The sequence below is a fragment of the Theropithecus gelada genome, chromosome 9 (assembly GCF_003255815.1).
Source record: "Theropithecus gelada isolate Dixy chromosome 9, Tgel_1.0, whole genome shotgun sequence".
Classification (NCBI taxonomy): domain Eukaryota; kingdom Metazoa; phylum Chordata; class Mammalia; order Primates; family Cercopithecidae; genus Theropithecus; species Theropithecus gelada.
Window position 1 is genome coordinate 114,870,738 of NC_037677.1, and position 15,007 is coordinate 114,885,744.

Genomic DNA, 15,007 nt, shown 5'->3' on the forward strand with positions numbered 1-15,007 from the left:
CCGAGACGGGCGGATCACAAGGTCAGGAGATCGAGACCATCCTGGCTAACACGGTGAAACCCCGTCTCTACTAAAAAATACAAAAAACTAGCCGGGCGCAGTGGCGGGCGCCTGTAGTCCCAGCTACTCGGGAGGCTGAGGCAGGAGAATGGCGTGAACCCGGGAGGCGGAGCTTGCAGTGAGCTGAGATCCGGCCACTGCACTCCAGCCTGGGCGGCAGAGCGAGACTCCGTCTCAGAAAAAAAAAAAAAAAAAAAAAAAAAAAAAAGAAAAAAAAAAAAGTCTGGAACAGCACATGGTAGGTGCTTACACTGCCTTGCACATAGTAGGTATTCAGCAGACATTTGTTCAGGTTTCTCTATCCCCACCCAGTCCCCTTTGTTTTTTCATATATGTGGCACCCAAAATGAATACTTTGTAATTCAATCCCAAGTTTGTTTTCCTTCCCTTGTTTTTTCTGGAGGGGGAAAAAAAACACCTCAGGATTGATAAAAGCAAAGAGTTGCTCAACGGCAAATCTGTCACATACCTCTTTATTTCTCTGGCTTTTGGATAAAGTAAGAAGAGGCAACTACAGAAAAAAAAAATGCAGAATGAAACCGCAGGGAAAAAAGCCACCCTGGTGTTTCGTGAGTTGTCATTGTGTGAGGTTTGGCTAATTCAACAAGGCCCCTTTGTTTTTGTTTTTAAACGATCGTATTAAAGCATATTTATTCAAAGGAGCACAATCCCACTCAGAGACCCAATTAGCTTGGGAGGTTTATTCAATTTTGTGGCTCAACCATCTTACAAGTTTCTCTTTTGGAAGTGGCTTTGAAGCCAGCCTGTGAGTTAAGCACTACCATTAACAGTCACACTTCAAACTCACTTGTGTGCAGACTTGGATGGTGTAGTAATTCCTTCAGTTTCACTTTGGACACAACTTTACAGAGCACTGCCTTGGCACCTTGCCTCTAACCAGGTGCTGGAGACACAGCCATGAACAAAACAGAGGTGCAGTCCTGCCCTCACGGAGCTTGCAGCCTGGTGGAGGAGACACAGTGCAAGGACTCACAGCAGCATATGCTAAGGTTTGTGATAGAGGAGGTACAAACCCACGTGATGCATAGGAGGGGGGTACCCTGTCAGGATAGAGAGAGTCAGGGAAGGCTTCCTGGGGGAAGGGACATCTAATGTAAGGCCTAGAGGTTGAGTAGGAGTTAGCTAAATCCTGTAATTCCTGGACCTCTCATTAAGAAGGAGAGTAAAGAGATGTTCAGCAGGCAATTGGATAACAGGGTCTGAGATCAGAAGAGTGAGAGCTGGGCTGAAGGCAGTGAGTTGGGCATTGTATTAGTCCGTTTTCACACTGCTATAAAGAGCTTCCCAAAACTGGGTAATTTATAAAGGAAAGAGGTTTAATTGACTCACAGTTCTGCACGGCTGGGGAGGCCTCAGGAAACCTACAATCATGGCAAAAGGCAAAGGGGAAGCAAGAACTTTCTTCACATGGCAATAGGAGAGGGAAGAGTGAGTGTAGGAGGAACTTGCCAAATACTTGTGAAACCATCAAATCTCATAAGAACTCACTTACCATGAGAACAGAATGGAGGAAACCGCCCCCATGATCCAATCACTTCTCACCAGGATCCACCCTCAATACCTGAAGATTATAATTCAAGATGAGATTCGGGTGGGGACACAAAGCCAAACCATATCAAACGTCTAAGTATAGAATAAACTAGGAAAACGTCTCTGGGAAGGAAGCCTTTCCCAAGGGAGACTCACACCCTGGATCTTCCTAACCCATAGGGGCAGCCCTTACGGTCTGGAGGCTGGGGCTGCTCTCTCCAAGGCTGGTGTGCAGACTCTTGACCCAGAAAGCTGTTGTTGTTCCTCAAATGCCTTCATCCCCTATCCAGAGGGGATCTGGTTCTCCTAACCCATTCCACGTAGTGTCCCAGGAAGTGTATCCAAGAACTTTGAGGCCGGAGGACAGAGCCATTCTAAAGTGGCCCACAGCCTTGGCATCAGCCCAGGGAGCCCCAGTGAGAATCAGGGTCACCTGCAGATACCTGCACAGTCTTCTCTGCACCAAGCTGCACTTTCTGGGGTTTCAGGTCCATGATGTGATGCTATCTTCTGGGTCACAGGCAAGCAAACACCATGAAGTCAGAGGTACACACAGCTTTCGGGCCTGAGTGGAGGGAAGTACATGCCCTTGCTGTAACAACAGGCACTGAGCAGAGTCAGCTCTGACCAGGTTCTAGAAACCTTTGCAATCTTGAGATCCTATTCCCACTCTTTAACAGGAAGCATCCTTTGTAAAGAGCTTTTGTCTTGGGGGGAAAGAGGAACAGCTCTCCACACACCTCCCCACATTCCAAGGTTGGAGAATTAGCCTCCCACAGCTGCTGTTGCAGGAAGCCATATCCGTGTGTAAACAAAGGCAGTGAGACCCCTTTCCTTAGGGGGAAACCAGCTTCAAGAGACAGAATTGAAGTGAAGGCAGGTGGAAAATACCGGCCCAGCATGGGAAGGGAAAGGAAATGCTTTGCTGAGCCATTTCTAGCAAATATGCTACAATCCTAATAAATATGTATTTTAAAAATCACTCTGTGATCAAAATAGGAGAACTCTTAATGTAATTTGTTTTTTAACAAGAGGAGAAGGAGCTCTGCGATTAGATCACACTTTGGGACTTCACTTTTTAAAAGTTAGCCATGAGTGCATGTTGCTAGTAAATCAGGATCCCCCACCAGGGACACTAAGTCATTTCGCATTAGCACCTATTCAGGACATTCCCAGCTCTCCAGGCCAGTCTTTGACCAGGGATCATAGCTTCGATTTTGCGCTCTCTTTTGCCTTGGTCCCCTGCTTGAGGCTGTGCAGAGCCCAACATGACGTCCTTGTGCATGGTAACGACTTCTGAACTGCTTGGCTGGGGTGCTTTTCCAAAATGGAATCAGGGGATCTCCGACCCCACAGCCTGCTGAGCGCTGCTGTCCTCTGCTCAAGAATTCATCAGATCCTCCCTTAAAAATTGGGCCACCACTTTCCATGTCTATCTAATGAGATGCTGTGCCACAGAGAAGAAATTTCAACAAGTCTATTGCAAAAGGCGCTGTGGAAAGAAAAGTGTTTTGGAGCTCTCTCTCTCTGTGAGCCACCTGTCTGAATTCAAAACTTTTCGAGCAAGTATTTGTTTTTCTAGAGTATCCAAGTTTATCAGTTAGAAAATCCAGGCCACCCTGTCTCCGACAGTTGAGGATTTGTTTGCCTCCTGCAGCAAGAGCTTGCAAAGGGAATTACTGATGTAGCTGTTTGAGGAGTGCACCAGGGACCCAGATCCTCTGTCTTCCTGTTCCTTGGGTCCTGAGTGTGACAAAACAGCCATCACTGTCACGAGACAGCTACAACAATTTCTCCTCTTTCTCCTCTTTCAGGAGGAGAAAGACGGAAGATAACAAGAATCCTTTTCCACAGGAGCTTTGTTTCCCAACATTTTATTTTGCAAATGTTGTATAGATACAGCAAAGTTGAAAGTATTTTACAGGAAAGATTTTTTTTTTTTTTTTTTTTTTTTTACCCAAGGCCAAGGTTCTACTATTAGCATTTTACCATTCTTGCTTTATCGCATATCTATCCATATCTAAGAGTTTGATCAGTCTACGCAGTTGAACAAAACCTATTCTGTCTACTCTACAGGCCATTACATTGGTAATTATGAATAACATAAGGCAGGAACCAGGCACTGTGCAGTAAGAAATGATAGCCTAAGGGAGAAAGGAAATACTAGTACATACGTATAGCCGTATGGGGTCATTAGTGAAGGGGTAAAAGCTCTACACACACAACTGCCCATGGACATCCCTGTACTATGGCACATACCTATAAGTGGTGATAACAGTGATCACACTGACCTCTTAAAAGGTCTAAATTGGCTGGGTGCAGTGGCTCATGCCTGTAATCCCAGCACTTTGGGAGGCCGAGGGAGGTGGATCACAAGGTCAGAAGATCAAGACCATCCTGGCCAACACGGTGAAACGCTGTCTCTACTAAAATACAAAAAATTAGCCAGGCATGGTGACACGCACCTATAGTCCCAGATACTCAGTAGGCTGAGGCAGGGGAATTACTTGAACCTGGGAGGCAGAGGTTGCAGTGAGCTGAGATCGCGCCACTGCACTCCAGCCTGGCGACAGAGCAAGACTCTGTCTCAAAAAAAAAAAAATCTAAGTTATGTTCAGTTAAATCTGGTTAAGAGGGCAGAGGCATTTTTAACTCATTTTAGAAATATTTTAATAAAATGGTTTAATATTTTAAGTGCTATTACATTTAAGCTCCCTGGATACCTCACTTATATGTTTTATTTCATGTCCCAATGATGTGGGGTAAGCCACATTGTGTTGAATGCATCCTACACACAGGATTATAAATGCACTTACTTGTTTACTCATCAAGTAGAGAGCAGAGAGCTTCCTCTATGCAGAGTGCTGTGAGTTCATGACAGGCACAGAAAAGGTGATGGAGAATTATAGGAGGGATAGACACCCAACTTGAATATCAAGACAGAAATGGTCCTTCCACACCTGCAAAGGTTGCAGCACATCTGATGTGCAGTGATGGGAGGAGGCTCTCCTGGAAGAAATGGGCAGTAGGAGTAGAAAAGTGTAGAAGGGACAGCTAGAGGACAGTGGGGTTTGGAATGGACAGAGGAAAGGTGATAAGGGGTGGGTTATGACTGATGTAGAAAGATAGGTGGATGTTCTTGGCAATAAAGAATTTTGACTTTTACTTGTAGACTATGATACATGATTGAAGGTGTGATGGGACCAGAGCCGTGCCTTTAGAAGTATGTTCTGCAAATAATATGTAGGCTGCATTGCCATCAGGAGAGGTTGGAGACAGCAAGACCCAGGAAGAGGTCAACTGAAATAGTTCAGTTAAGAAATAATGAAAGGTCCCAAGCAAAGACTTGTACACGAACATTCATAACTGCTTTAGTCGCAATGGCCCCAAACTGCAAACAACCAAATGTCCTACAACAGAATAATGGATAAACAAATTGTGTTACATCCACACAGTGGAATACTACTCAGTAATATACAGGAATTAACTCCTGGTACATGTAACAACATGTATGAATCACAAAATATTTGTGTTGAGTGAAAGAATCCAGACTCCCCACAAAAGAGCATATATTGTATGATTTCATTTACACAAAATTATAGAAAATGCAAACTAACCTACAGTGATAAAAAGCAAATCAGGGATTGCCTGGGGCATTGGAGGGAGGGACAGACTGCAAACAAGGCAAAAATAATCTTTTGGGGTTGATGGAAATATTTTGTATCTCAATTGTGGTGGAGGTTTTATAGGTGTAGACTTTCATCACAACTAATCGAATTGCACATTTTAAATGGATGCAGCTTAACGTACATGCATCACACCCCAGTAACGTTTATTTTAAAAACTAAGAGAGACTTCTGGATAAAGATGATAGATGGAAATTACCTACCTCCATTTCTCCTATCAAATAATAGTAAAACCATTGTTTTTAAAAGGCATGTGTCTCCAAGGGCAGTAAAATGTAAAAGGAGTCATTCACAGCAAAATTAATAGATGAAGAAAAGAACGGAGCAGATTTGAGATGACCTAATCCTGACAGAACAGGGAGAAAATTAAGGCCGACCCATCACCCAGGGCAGATGGAATCAATATAGGTGAGGCGAGGGCAGCTAAAATAAGGAAGACTGAAAATCTCCTCCTAAGCACTTAGCATTCTAAGCACCAACATCCTTCCCTACCCCTCTCTGGAGAAGACAAAAGGGAGTGTCTATGGACTGAGGGACAATAGTCATGGTTGAGGGAGGGGAAAATATCCCAAAACCAGAGCTGTCAAGAGAATGTCTACCTGTAAGAAGTTTAGAGCCTACCTGTTTATTTATTTAGGTTCCAGAAAGCTGGTAACCAGGCTCCATCTTCCAAGGAGAGACCAGTAGAGTCTTTGGATAGTTTGATCAGTCTGAAAGGGACAACTTGAAATACTGTCATTAATGTTTTCCCAACTCACAGCCTAGTTAAGTCATCTTACGAAAGAGAAAGCCAAGTACTTCAGTTCCCCTCCTGTTTCCAGAGCTTTACATTAGCATTTCATCCCTCCACTCTTAAATATGATGAGACAACCAAGCATTATAACGTAAAACATAGAAAAAACACCAGATGAACATTAAAAAGCAATCTGGTGGAAAAATATAGTATGTTAATTAGAAATAAACCTCTAAGGGATAAGATATTACAATCATGAAACAAGAACAGATTACTATAAAAAGGAATATTTTTATTGATAGAATAGCTCAAAGAATTTAAAATATAGCAGAAATGCAACCCTCAATTGAAAACTTGGAACATGGATTGAGAATATTCCCTAAGAAATAGAGCAAAAAAATTTAAGTGGTTCTAGAAAGAGAGGAGAATTTTTTTAAGAAGGGGAATATACCCATAAAATATTTAAAGAAAGCTTTCCATAATTGAAAGGCATTAGATGGTAAATTAAAAGGGCCCACTGAGTACTCAGGACAATGAATGAAAAAGATCTTATAAAAGTGCATCAACACAAGCTTTCAGAACATGGCAGACAAAGAGAAGAAATTACAAGTTTCCAGAGGAAAGAGAAAAAAACCAACAACACATCACACACAGAGAATCAGGAGTCACAACGTCTTCAGATTTCTCAGTAGCAATATGAAACCTAGAAAGTAGCAGAGTAAGACTCGAAATTTAGAAGAAAAATTAATTCCAACCTAGAATTCTAAACTCAGGCTGTCAAACAATTAAAGGGCGGATTAAGGCATTTTCAGACTAGATTGGGCATGTTCAGGGTGGTATGGCCATAGATGGATAAGGCATTTTCAATCATGTAAGTGCCAAAAAAAACCTTCTTCTCTATATTCTTTCTTGGGAAGCTCTGGAAGAAGCGCCTCACCAAAACAAGAGATTGAGTAGGTGGAAGGTGTGGGGTACAGGTGATAAGAGCTCAACATGAGAGGGAGGGAAAGGAAATTTCTAGACGATGATGTAGAGAGACCCCAGAATGATACTTCTGGTCTGTGATTAACAGCTGTTTTTCCTATTAGGACTTGTAGCCACATGGCATCCCTTGTTCATTGAAAGATTTTTTTTAAATATAAAAAATAACCTTAACCACTAAGATAGTTTTTAAGCATTATTTTGTGCAAAAGAATTACCCATAGGCTTACTAAAAATACAGATTCTATTGCTTCCCATTCCAAGAGATTCTGTTTCAGGAGGTCTGGGTGGGACCCCAGGAAAATGCATTTTGATCAATTATCTTGGGTGATTCAATGCAGGTGGGTCATAGACCATGTCTGCAAAACATTAGCCTAAACAACAGTACCAATAGCTGGTAATGTAAGCTCAGCTGTCATTTTTATGATCTGCCAATATTTACTTTTTAAAATTGAGATATAATTCATAAAATCATCATCTTAAAAGTGTGCAGTTCAGTGATTCTTAGTATATTCACAGAGTTGTCTAACCATCACCACTGTCCAGAAGATTTCCATCCCCACTGAAAAAAAAAAAAAAAAAAAAAAAAAATCTCAGAAGATTTCCATCCCTGCTTAAAAAAAAAAAAACAGCCCTGTACTCATTAGTAATTAACTCCCCATACCTGCCTCCTCTTCCTCTGGACATTACTAATTTACTTTCTGTCTCTACGCAATTGCCTACTCCGGACTGTATAAATGGAATCATTACAACATGTGGCCTTTTGTATCAAGCCTCTTTAACTTAGCATAAGGTTCATCAATGTTGTCACATACATAAGCACTTAGTTTGTTTTTATATCTGAATAGTATTCCATTGTATGAATATACTGCACTTTGTTTATCCATTTAGCAGTTGACAGACATTTCAGTTGTTTCCATCTTTTGTCTGTTGCAAATAATACTACAGTGCATGTTTATGCACAAGCTTTTGGGTCAATACCTGTTTTCAGTTCTTTTGGTATCTACCCAGGATTGGAATTACTGGGTCATATGGTAACTCTTTAACTTTTTGAGGGACTACCAAACTGTTTTCCACAGTGGCTGCACCATTTTATGGTCCCACTAGCAATGTATGAGGGTTCTAGTATCTTCACATCTTCACCAACACCTGTTATTGTCCATTATTATTATTATTATTATTATTATTATTATTAATCATAGTCATTCAAGTGAGTGTGACCTGGTGCCTCATTGTGGTTTTGATTTACATTTCCCTAATAACTTGCCAGGATTTAGTCCTGCATACTCCTCATTCCCCCTGACTCCTATTTTTTGTCTGTACTATATATATATGGTCAGATCATGTAGCTAGTACATATTACAAATGTCCTTTGCTCTTTATTCTCAGTTCCACACATCTCCAAGTATAGAATGCTCACTACCAGTCTTGACCATGTCTGACATGGTCTCCATGGAAATGGAGAGATCACATCAATGTCTCTTCAGTCTGAAGTTCATTCTTTACTAGATTCCTTAGGAAGACTTCATGGAATAATTTTCCCTGAGTATTTGCATGATAATAATAGTTCATGTATGAACTATTTTTGTATCTGAAGATCAGTTTTGATAAATTAAAATCCTTAGCTCACATTTTCTTGAGTATCTTAAATATGCCACTCTGTTACTCTATTTTCTTATGACCCAAAGCATTGCCTTGAAAAGTCTGACGATAACTAATTTTCTTTCCTCTTTAAGTTACAGGCTTTTTGCTAGAGATTGCTTTTTTCTTTACCAGCAATTTTACTAGTTTACTACAATTTGTCTTGGTGTTGGACAAGACCCAGTAATTATATTACAGTATGGTTTTGTGTTCGTTATTCTGGGTAACACTCTCAGGTACATAGCATGCTTTTTCAACATGCGTTTTCAAATCATTTTCTTTCTGATTTTTGAAAACATTGCTTGAAGCAGGGTTTTTAGTAGTTGCTCTGTTTCCTTGCATTAGATTTCCTCTTCGATACTTCTGTTATCTATATTTTGTCTTCTTTTTTAATTTTGAAATTTTTCTCCTTTTCCTTCCCTATTTCTCTTAAAATATTATTTGCCATTTATTTCCTGTCTGTTCCTTCTGGATTACTCTTCTTCTAAAATTATTTTTCATTGTAGTTTTTTCTCGAATTCTGCTGCCTCATTCCTCAGTTTTTCTAATTCTGATTATGATGTTCTTTCACAGCCCATGTCATTTTCTAATGTCTTTTAGCCTGTTTTGAAGTGGTGCATTACAATTTCTGTGAGCTTTACATTTTTTTCACTGCCTGTAGGAATGTCATTCGGCTCCTTATTCTCTTTTAACTTTATATGGCATGTTTTTGTTGTTATCTACATGTGACTTTAGTTTTCCTAAACTTTTAGAGGGAAGATGGCTCAATGAGCTTTTCTAACTTCACAGAGTTTTGAACATTCTCTCTCTCTCTCTTTCTCTTTCTCTCTGTGTGTGCATGTGAGTGAATAAATATGCTGGCTTGCTTTCTGTGAATTTCTGGCTGCTTCCCTCTGTAACGGTACCCAGGACCTTCCCTTTCCTTCTTCATTTTGATTTCATTCTCAGTTTTCAGGACTCTGTTTTGAGAGTTCACAGTGGCCCGGCTGCTCCACCCCCTAAAGGTTTTATTGCAGGTGTCTTGCACCCACCCTTTCAGCTTTACCTATTCCCAAACCGTGTTGCTCTGCTTCCCCGTGCATACTTGGTGTCTATTCTGAAGTTATCCTGCTCTCCAGCACATACCTAGTGGCTATTTGGAAGTTTTCTCTGATCTCCCAGATGCCCTGTTGCTTACCTCTGCTTTCTCCTGAAGAGATGCCAATTCTAGGCAGGCCTCGAAGTTGTTAAAGGGTTTTCCCCAACCACTCGAATGTTGGAGTTCACGGTTTGGATGTCTAGTTGCTGTGACTTTATTTTTTCTCTAATGTAGAGATTCGGAGAAATCTAAGAACTATGTTGCCATCATCGTCACAATCTTCTGGAGTTCACTAGTTTAATGAGGAAGCAAATAGACTACGGGGGAGGAAAAGGGTAAAATAGGATAGGCACAATTAACAGATTTGTGGATTGTTTGTATATACCAGCAAATTTAAAACAACAGTCCTCTTGCAAAATTTTTGAAGTGAAGAATTAGTGAGGTTTTATACAAATCTGTATATTTGGTTTCTCCTTAAAACAGAAGACCTGGTAGTACTGGGCCTCTGTACCTGGCCTAGCAATTCCTACTCCACCCATGTTCTCATTTATGTGATTTTTGTTATCCGTCTGTTCCCTGAAGGCTTTGGGGTTAGAACCTCCAGTCTAGAGTAAAAGCCACCACGCACATGTGATTCAAAGCTCAAGAACTATGAATGAAACACAAATTCTAAACAGACGTATTAGCTCATCATAATTTTAAATTACTCAATTAATTTTACCAAATATATATATATATATAAGCTTATTTTCTAATAAAGTATGATTAGAAAATAAAGTTGGTTTGCCTATATGAAAAATAAATGAGTGCTACTGTCACACACAACATGAGTATATCTCACAAGCACAAGATGAACAAAAGAAGCTTGACACAAAAGGACCTCATACTTTAAGATTTCATTGATATGAAGTGCAAGAACAGGCAAAACCCTCTAGGATCAGAATGGTGGTTACCTCTGGGTGGAGGTGGTGATTGACTGGGAAGAGATGTGAGAAATATCTTGATCCAGGAAGAGGTGGTTTCATGGGAATTATATATAAATTCATCAAGCTATGCACTTAAGATTGATTACTTTTACTGTATATATATTAAAACTCAATAAAAATTTTTGACTAAGTGCCATTTTTAAAACCATGCTACAAATATGTACTATGTACATCAATTGGAGGTGGCACAAGAAGGCATCAGTAAGGAGTCTTCCCATGGCCACCACCACCACCAATTTGAAAATAGGTTAGTCTCAGAGGATTAAATTCCAATTCTGTGCCTAAAAGATGGGAGAACAGACAAGCAAAGTCACTTTAGAGAGGCCCAGAGGACACGAATCTGATGGAATGTATTGGCACGGAAAAAGGAAGAAGGCACCCATAAGAATGGTGGTGCTGGTGCCGGGTGGGTCGAGGGGCGAGGGGTCTGCTGAAGTTTAGAAAAGGGAGTCATCATGGCTAAAGAAAGCTGACTGCGATTTTGGGCCTCCTGTGTCATTTTCTTACAAGAGGAGACTGCTAATCCACGGATGCAAGAGTCCAGTTCCCTGGGGAGTTTTGTGTCTTCTTGTAAATTAATCAATTAGCATCTTGTTTACATAAATTGGGCTCTTGTAAGTAAAGTTAGCACAAGTCAGCTTCTCTGCGTAGGAATACCTCTGAAACGCTGGCAAGGCCGGGTGGCTGGATCTGCACAACTGGGGGTCAGACTCGGACTCTGGCAACTTCCCCAAAGTCTGGCCTTGCAGGAAAACCTCTTTGTGGCCAAATGGGGAGTCTTTGGGGTGGCCTCAGCCTGCACCATCGTGGCCCCTGGGCCCTGCCCGGGCAGTGGCAGCACTTCTGCCCTGCAATGGGGACATGGAACATGTGCGAGCATGCGGTGTGGGTGACTGGGACTCTCATGGCAAACAGCACATAAGTTGAAGGCTCTGTGAAGAAGCACTGACAGCTCTGGTCACTTCCCATCGGGCAAGAACCCCTAAATATTGATTTATTTGAAAACCTCAACTATAGTTCTCCTAAAATTCCCCAGATCAAAAACACGTTGTCCTTTCCTAACAAAATAGAATCATTTGAATGGGATTATTACAACAATACACCAATTTCAAAGTTCTTATAAGCCACAAAATGAGGGGAATTTGTGTTTAGATATCTTTCAAAGCAATTAATTTTTAATTAAAAATTGAAATTGGAGGAAAAGCTCAGCTCTAACGGAAGGGCTCTATATCCATGCTCTGGGTAGTTTACTACAGTGACCAAGTTGATACAGTTTTTATATTTGCTAACTAGTATCACCTTATTCAAAAATTATTTTGCCGATGGATCTTCAACTGAATCACGCTTATAGTTACTCAGGAATTTTCTGGCATATGTTCTTTTAACTAGCTGATGATAAAAAAATGATGATAATAATAGAAGTGATTTTTCACTAAGCTGTAACCATGACCTCCTAAAGTATCGCATGTCTGCATGGCACCAAAGGCCAATGAACCCTCACCCTTCTACAGAATCCAGCAGGGGGAGTTTGAGGCCAGGGGAGCCTGGTCGTTCTGGGAATGAATGGGAAGCACCCTTGTATGGTCAGTGGTCAAGCTGCTGCCTTCCTAGGGATGGTTTTTCCACCTGGTGAAGCCTCTTTCAGAACCATGGTCCCCTTTAGAGCAGTGGTGGATCATAGCAGATGTAACAGCTCTAAGTAGAAGCTCTTTGACAATAGAGGGAAACAGGCTGTGACTCAATGATGCTGCTCAGAGTGGGTGACAGGTGTGTAGAAAGGCTGAGGGCCACAAGCAGTGCTCCCAATGGAGCAGGTTGCTGTGGGGATCTGCGGCAGGGTGGGCCCACATGCTGTACCTGTTCACATTAGCAGCCCTGGGATCCACGAGCCTGGACACTGTGTGGATTTGACAAATTCTACTCATTGTGCAAGTGCTTTGGTCAAGCTCTAAGTGTACCCTGCCTCCTTCTCCTCAGAGGACCTTTGCAGAGGCTGTTCCCTCTGCACAGAGCCCTCTTACACACTCTCTTGTTCTAGTTCACTTTCTCCCTTTCTAGAGAAGTCTCCCCAATCAGGTCACATTCACCATCTTACTCTCCCTCCTGAAACCACAAACTCCATTACAGCATTTATCCCAGGTAGACTTTTTATTTGTCTGGGTGATTCTTTGATGACATCTTTCTTTAGCACTACACTGTAAGCTACAAGAGGGAAGTGACTGCACAAGAAAAGACTTCTTCTTCTCCTTCTTCTTCTCCTTCTTCTCCTCCTTCTCCTTCTCCTTCTTCTTCTTGGCTCACCATTCTATCCCCATGACTAGTACAGTCCCTGGCTAAGTGTGTCTTAAATGAATAAATAACTGAATAAATTTCTACTCATTTTGTTGAGTCTAGACAACCAAATTCCTCTGGTTCAAACTTTCCTCCTTCTCCTAATTCATTCATCTACCTATTCTCTAAACCGGGCAACCACAGCGCTCAAATGCACATCTCATGTCTCCCATCCCTATTGGCTGCACCAGAAGGGGCCTGTTGGTTTTCCGGGAGTTCATGTCCTAACTATGCTGCCGCTGTCAGCTGCCATTCTTTGCACTGGGTGAGGCCTCTATAATCCTATACCTCACTGGCCTCTCAGAAGATGGGGACTTGAACTTCCATGCAGATGTGTGGTTTGCCCAGGCCTTCTTTTTTCTCATTACCAGATGGCCCACTGGACACGCCAGGGGCCATTGTGTTACTAATGGTCTAGCAGAGCTTCAGGCCTTGGGTTTGCCATTTACCATGGGTTTGGTCTTAGGAAAGTTGTGTAACTTCTTTGCAAGTAAGCTTCCTCGTGTGCAAGATAAGGATAATAGCATTTGCTTCACAGAGTTGTAAAATTAAATGATAATGCATAAGAAGTACTTAGCATGGTGTTGGGCACATAGGAAAAAATGGTGGTTCTATCTCAGTACATGTGAGGATCTGCAAAGACTATGAAACTGACACCTGTCACACTGGACCTCACACCCTGGCAGGTATCACGATCACGAAGTTGGTCCACCCTTGCCTGTAGGGTGTCAATTACTCCACAAGCCAGGTATCTGGTTGGGTACAGCTGAGCCTGGAGTCCCTTCCTGTTAAAGGGCCCTGAGCAACATATATCATACTCTTCTTATCCAGATGAAATTGCACTTAGAGCACCAAAGGCAGCCTGAAAGAACACAAATCTGAAAGGCGCAACCAAAGGCAGTGTTTCTCTAGCTGTACAGGAACAGTATTAGAGGTGGAGGTGGTGATAACCGCAACAATAAAGTCATAATAATAATAATTATTATTGCCCTCACTTACAGAAAAATTACCCAAAAAAGTTACCCAAGATCAGACTAGTGAGCAGAACCAGTATAGAAACCTAGCTATCTGCGTATTCCATCCTCCGGGTGGCACAACACTGCCATCTCCTTTATCTTAAATGTGTGTGGGAGTGAGAAAGCTAACGTTATGTGTGGCTTTAAATCTTTGAGCCCCAGTCCATGGAACTAACCCATCTACTTTCCTTCAATCTCTTCCTAAACAGGTCCCCTGAGCCACTGGTGGCTGGGTGAGGCCTCCATAATCCTATACCTCACTGGCCTCTTAGTGATCTGGACTTGAACTTCCGTGCAGACGTGTGGTTTGCCCAGGCCTTCTTTTCTCTCATTACCCTAGGAAATCCACTGGTATTTAAAAAGATAGGCTGTGTGCATGGTGCAGGACAGGCTAGCAGTAACTCTCTTCATCCTGATTTCCCACCCTCTTGCTGGGTACCTCAGTGTCCTCTTGTTCTAAGTCATTAGGTATGTTTAAAATCTGAATGCAATGTATATCTGAACAAATATGCTTATTCGCTCCTACCAGTTACTTTTCATTTTTATGTGTCAGAAAGCGTTTCTTGCATAAACAGGTGTTATTTCCATGTATTTAAGCTCAGGTTCTTTGGATATCATGATTTTAGCTACCTGCAAAGCTTACCAGGGTTAGAACTCCATTCTACCACCTCTGACAACCACTCTTTGCTGATAGAGAAACTTGCTTCAGGACAAAATCTAGCTTGGAGCAGGTGGTAGCAGAGGACAGAGATTACTCAAACTAGATCACTGTAAAGATCCCAGGCCCTACGTTTTACAATGTTCAGAGATTATTATGTCCACAGTGTTATTATTTTTGGCACTAGGAAACATGAGGACCAGTGATGAAATATTTGGGGAAGAGATTTCGGTCAACTGTCACTATCTTCGGCATCCACCCAAGAGTGATCTAACCTTTGCAAAGC